This window comes from Panthera tigris, chromosome C2 (assembly GCF_018350195.1).
Source record: "Panthera tigris isolate Pti1 chromosome C2, P.tigris_Pti1_mat1.1, whole genome shotgun sequence".
Lineage (NCBI taxonomy): Eukaryota > Metazoa > Chordata > Mammalia > Carnivora > Felidae > Panthera > Panthera tigris.
Window position 1 is genome coordinate 62,570,138 of NC_056668.1, and position 6,520 is coordinate 62,576,657.

At 37.0% G+C, this 6,520-nt stretch overlaps 1 long non-coding RNA gene across 1 annotated transcript in view; it reads right to left on the reverse strand.

Moving 5' to 3' along the window:
- Nucleotides 1–2,934, reverse strand: part of LOC122242050 — a 214,903-nt gene extending 211,969 nt beyond the window's left edge. The window contains exon 1 of the long non-coding RNA XR_006222205.1: nt 2,733–2,934. This is a non-coding gene — a long non-coding RNA (uncharacterized LOC122242050). The remainder of the gene's footprint in view (nt 1–2,732) is intronic.
- Nucleotides 2,935–6,520: the final 3,586 nt, after the last annotated feature.

The window sequence follows — 6,520 nt, forward strand, 5'->3', positions numbered from 1 at the left end:
AAATTTTTTATGGAAAATGAAAGCATGCAGAAAAGTTAGAATAACTATGAAAATAATAATGAAGGGAAACTGACACTACTAAATATTAAAACATATTAAACTATAATATTTAAATTACTTTGTACTGGATTATCAGAAAATCAATGCAAAGAGAAATCATACACAGAGATAAATGCTTAAGGGAATTTATTACATGATAAAGGTGAACAAAAGGTAAATTATATAGCAATGTTGTTGGGACAACTGGCTAATGACTAAAAAAAAAAAAAAAAAAAGAAGTTTAGATCACCTTCTTATATCTCACATGAAAATAAATCCCAAATAGAAGGTTTAATAAATATATAAAGAGAAGAAGGATGATATTACACAGGGACAAAAGGAAAATATGTGACTTTTTTTTCCCCTTACATTCCAGAGGTAGAGAATTAAAACTAAAAAAAAAAAAAATCATTAAAAATTTGATAAATTTATGTAAAATTTCAAACTCCTACCCACTCCCCAAATTATCATAAACCAAGTTAAAACACAAATGATAACTGAGAAAACTATATCTAACCTACATGATATTCTAGGACTAACACTTTTTTATATTAAACAATTATATAAATAAAATCTTAAAACAATTTGATAGGAAATGAGAAAATGACAAAAAATGACAAAAACCAAAAAATGTACAGGAAGACAAAAAACACCAATGCTCAATTAACATAAGAAAATGTTCAAACTCAGTCATAACTAAAGAAATTTAAAAAAAAAATGTTTATTTGAGACAATGCGAGAGACAGAGTGCAAGTGGCAGAGGGGCAGATGGAGGGAGACACAGAGTCCAAAGCAGGCTCCAGGCTCTGAGCTGTCAGCATAGAGTCTGACCAGGGCTTGAATTCACGAATCGTGAGATCATGACCTGAGCCGAAGTAGGAGGCTTAACCGATTGAGCCACTCAGGCGCCCCATAAAGAAATTTAACCTAAATGCTTTATTTATACATCAAAATGGTAAAAGTTTAAAACACTGATATTACCTAATACACAAGAAAATTATATTGAAACACTAGATATGCACTGCTGAAGGTTTAAATTGATGCACTTTGTATAGCTTTCGGCATTATCTATAAAAATGTAAATCTACCTATCCTTTGACCTGACAATTGGACTTCTAGATATTTATTCTACAGAGATATTCACCAATTTGGCAAAATATATGTATAAAGAGGTCCACTGTAACATTATTTGTAGCAGCAAAACAAAACAGCACAAACCATACCAACAAAACAAAACCTAGAAACAATCTAAATCCATAAATATAAAGTGAGTAAATCACTATGCTGTGATTAAAATGAATGAATTAAATTTATTTATAGTATACTTTATGTCTGAGCTGTAGTGTTATGTGAAAAATACCAAATTACATAATACTGTGCATAGTTCAATCCCATTTCTCCTTTTTTCTTTTAGAAATATAAATTATTTATGAGTTTATATAGTTAAAGAAAAGCTCAACAGCACTTTTTTTTTTTTTTTTTTTTTTTTTTTTTTTTTTTTTTTTTTTTTTTTTTTAGCTTATACAACATCCTTGATAAGTTGTGTCTGGGAGCCTCCAGTTGCTTCCAATTTATAATCTAAACTTTAAGGCCAACCGGTAATTTCTACTCCCATCTTTCCAAATCTAACTTATTCAGCTACAAGGACAGCTGGTTGAAGTCTCTTAACTGTCCATTTTTTTTTTTTGTCTTTCCTTCTCTAGTGTTACCAGGGATAAATGAGAACACAACGGTATAAGCAAGTAGACTGAGTGAATTATTAATATCAGAAAACATATGAATGTTATAGATTTATAGATGTTATATAATGGCAAAGATATTTAAACAGCAGCTTACAAACTACTTGCAGTTTTAAGTACCCAGGTATGTAGGTAAAAAATAAAATCTATCAATTCTATCAATATAGTAATCTTGCTGAGTTTTTCTATTCAACTCAGTTAATTCCTAAAAGGCAAGTGTGTTCAAGGTGAAAGATTCAAAAGGGAGAGTACTTTCAAGCAACCTGTGCTGGCATGTCTTTCTCTAGTGTTACAAGAGAAAAAACAAAAAAAATGAATCTGAAGCAATCACAGTAAAGCTGTATGGGTCAGTCTATCCTGCTATGCCTAGGTCAATCCAAATGAGGGGAATGGAATAAAGGGAATTTGAAGCATCTCTTACAGGATACTTATTCTCATCTCTGTGTTGTATCTTTGCCATTTCCCTATTGGATCTTTCCAGGAGACATAAATTTGTCATAAATTTGCAGGTTCTGAAATACACAGGTTCTGAAATTCACCAATTTATTCCCTAGTGACCTGCACAAGTCACTTAACCCCTCAAACCTCAATTCTCTCTCTCATGGGTTAGCTCTAAGCCTATGTCCCAGGTTTGTTGAAGGGATTAAATGACAGTAAGAATGTACGATTCTCAGTGTGGTACCTGGCACATACTAAATGCTCAGAATATGCTATTTTTGTATTTGCTCTTTCTAATCATGTGTTTAAAAATTACTACCTAATACACCGTTTGTCTGATATCTTTTATTACCACACCTAGCACTTCTAAACACACCAAAGCATGACAATTGCCATAATCTTTGACTCTGTGTCCCTTTAGCTGTTAGGCTTCTGTTGGGACCTGCCAACCTCCCATATATTATAAGGAATTACAGGGTCCTTGCCACATACACTCTTCTGTTAGTTTTTTCTTACCAGTTTCTAGTGCGTGCACACACAACAAATGCTCAATGGATGTTGTTGCTTTAGCTCTTTGACAGCTGGAGAGATGCAACACTTCCAGGTTACAATATTTACTGCCTGCGTTATACAACTGAGTAACTAGTTAACCAGCCATCCAAGGAAGAAAATAACAGGCTGATCAGAACTTATGGTAACAGTTCCTGTGGGTCGATTTCAGAATTCACCTTCTCACTAGCTCTTTCTCTTAGGAGATACACTCTGTGGCTACGTGTCATAATTCCCTTTCAGTATATGGGCTGTGCTACAAATGGATGCAATAAGCAAGGGAGAAGTTGCTTTCTTTCTCAACTTGGTAAATATCATACAAGGAGTGTCATCTTTGCTAGGAGATGTATAACCAAACAGTCATAGGATGATTGCAGGATAAATAAAGGTGTCATTAGTTGGATGTGAAAGAAACTAACCTGTTTAAAGCCATTGGGGTAAACAAAAGAGGAATCACTGAATTAGGCTCTCACTAATTTAATTTCTACTTAGTTAATCCCAGTTAATAAAATAGATGAAGTACTACTTTTCTCTAAGGAAAAACTTCAAGCTGATTTTTTTAAGGAATTCTGAATTGTCCTAAATTATCCTGTCAAGGAAGTAAAATGGAATGACAAAACTGGCATTTAAAACAAACTCTATACTTTTCTGTTGCTGGTTTTTGTTTGTTTATCTTGTTGTTCCTATTGCAGGCTCCAGGATGTCTAAACAGGAAGGGATTTCAAGAGGTTATCTGGTTAGAACTGAGGTTTTATCTTGCAGATGTCTGAGCAGAACAAGCACCCTTGTTTGGGCATTTGGGGTGACCTGTCCGGAGACATTCTGATGCACAGCCAGGTAGCCACCCCCAGGGCACTACCACAGTCATTTCCACATGCTAGAGAAAGTGGGATGGATACAGACTTTTGCAAGAATAGCTTGTAACTGTTAACTCTAAGTGATCAAAGTAGCAGCAGATAATCCTTGAGTTGCTTTGGGTAAAGGTTCTCCTCTAAGTAACTAAGTTTTCTCCTCTATAAAACTGAATTAGACAAAATCAATTCTGATATCCTGTAATTCTTTTATTACTAAAATTTCATCACTGTCTAACAACTGGTAAGATTTTATGGAACTAAATTCTCATTCTGTAAACTCTTTCCAGCAAAAAGAATCTACAGCAAAGCCTATGTTGAGGGGTAAATGATACATAGCCAGGTATCCAGCACAGTGGGGAAGAGCCCGGCTTAGTAGGCATAGTTCAGGGCTCCACACCTACCTCCACCATTCTGCCTGTGTGTGAGTGCCCTTCAACAAGTCCCCCACCTTGCTAAGCCTCCGTTCCATCATGTATAAAATTGAGACAATGGTCCCTATCTCATGGGTTGCTGGATCTGACAAGTTGTAAGTAGTATATGCTAGTTGTTGCCATTATTAAGACAATAGAAATAAGTGCAAGGCCAAGTGAAGAAAGGAGGAATCTGCCCAGAAAAGACCTCTCTGAATCACAGCATATTTTCATAGGACATGTCACCCAAGTATAAGCAGCTATACATTTATATTGTGCTCCTAACATAAAAATGTTCATTTCATACTGAGTAATTAGCAGCAAGGTTATTGCAGTAACATTCCTCTAGAAGGATCCTTCTCTTCTGTATTTCTGAAAAATAAATAAATAAGTAAACTGTGTGTCTGATTAAAAACTCTTATCGCTTCACACAACAGACACCAGTTTGATTTCTCCTTTTAACTTCAGTGAGGTCACACTCCTGTGTTTGTGACATAGCAGCGGGTTGCCATGGAGATGATAGCTTTATCAGCAACTCTGCTTTGCAATGACTTCACAGCAAGGTTACCAAGAAGCAGATGGGCTGTGAAGGAGACAAACCCCCTTGTCTAAACACAAACAGCATTGATAATTAATTAGCTGAAGCAGCAGGGGAAATTATGAAAATGTGTGAAAGGTAAAAGGATTTCTATTTATTAAAGATTTGATAGTTTTATTCCTCTTGCCAGAGGAAAATCACATCTCTCCCCCTTTGGGAATATTGCATGGTCTACTGAATAAATGTGGCACTAACTGGTTTGAGTATGCTGGGTTTCACTCTCTAGACCCCTAGATTTCTTGGTCAAAGTAACAAAGTAAGTTATCTTTTATGATGGTCCAAAAAAGAGACTGTTAAACAAAACAACCTCAGATTATTAAGATAATTAAAGGATCACACTATCAACATATTTAGACTTCTAAAGGCCCTATTTGAACATACCAATCCTCTCTTTGAAAAGGCTTCTGCAGATAAAGGTGCTTGTATTAATTTTCTAGGGCTGTAATAGAATGACAGTCACACACAGACTGGGTGACCCCACAGAAAGCTCTGAGGGATACAAGTCTAGGACAAAGGTCTGGTTTCTTCTGGGGCCTCTCTCCTGGACTTGGAGACAGTTGCCTTCTTTTCCTTTGGGCACATATCTTCCTGGTATCTCCTTGTGTCTTCACAAGGTCTTTTCTTTGGGGCACACACATTCCTGGGGTCTCCTTGTGTGTCATAACTTCCTTTAAAAAATTTTTTTTGTTTATTTATTTTTGAGAGAGAGAGAGGGACAGAGACAGAGCACGAGTGGGGGAGGGGTAGAGAGAGAGGGAGACACACAATCTGAAGTAGGCTCCAGGCTCTCAGCTGTCAGCACAGAACCTGACTCGGGGCTCAAACTCAGGAACTGCCACATCATGACCCGAGCCGAAGTCAGATGTTTAACCGACTGAGCCACCCAGGTGTCCCATAACTTCCTTTTCTTACAAGGAAAAGGAATCTGGGATCCTTTGCAGTCTGGGATCAGCACCCACCCTAACAGCCTCATTTTCATTTATTCATCTCTTTAAAGGCCCTGTCTCTAATTACAGTCATATCCTGAGGTACTGGGGATTAGGGCTTCAGCATAGAATTTGAGAGGGACACAATTCAGCCCACACCAGTCCTACTTTATCTACTTTATCATTTGGATAATACAATTAGACAGCACTGTATACAAAGTCTTCCCTAACCAGATCTCCACCTCTTTTATAGCATTTACCTTCAGAAGTATCACTATAAGCAGTGTATAGGAGGAAAACACCAGATTATTAGAAGTTCTAAAAATACCCCATGCATCTTGATGCTCTACCTTTGCCACCTCTCCTCATCTTCCTTGCAAACTTTTGCTCAGCCTCTTTTCAGTGAACACCTCCTCTCTGACATATTTCCTGACTCCTGGCCCCCTCTGGTAGAGTTAATAATCCTTTCCTCCTCTGTCCTTTGCACATAGCTTACTGGGGTGCTTCACATTGGGCTAATCATATGCTGATGCAAGTGTGTTTCTCCTAGGACATGGTGAAAGCAAGAGAAAGTGGTGAAAGGCAGACACCCATATTTAACTCGGTACACAGTGCTTTGAAATGTTTTCTGTATGCTTGGAAATAAAGCACTCAAAAGTATAAGGAAAAAAAAAAAGGAATAAAAGAAAGTATATGATGAAAACAAAACAAAACAAAACCTCCCAAAACACAAACCTGGCCTTGAGAACCTTGCAAAAGGCATGGGTAGGTAGATATATGTACAGAAGCTTTTTCTCTCAAATGCAGGGAAACTACGTGTTTGGGCTGTTTCAAGAACATATTTTGATTGAGCTTTTAACTCATGATCCGTCATCGTGTAAGGGGCACCAGCCCCTATGATGCCTCCTCCACACAGGAGTTGGGGTTTGAGCCTCACCTCTTCCTCCCATGATAGGCACCTAAGAGA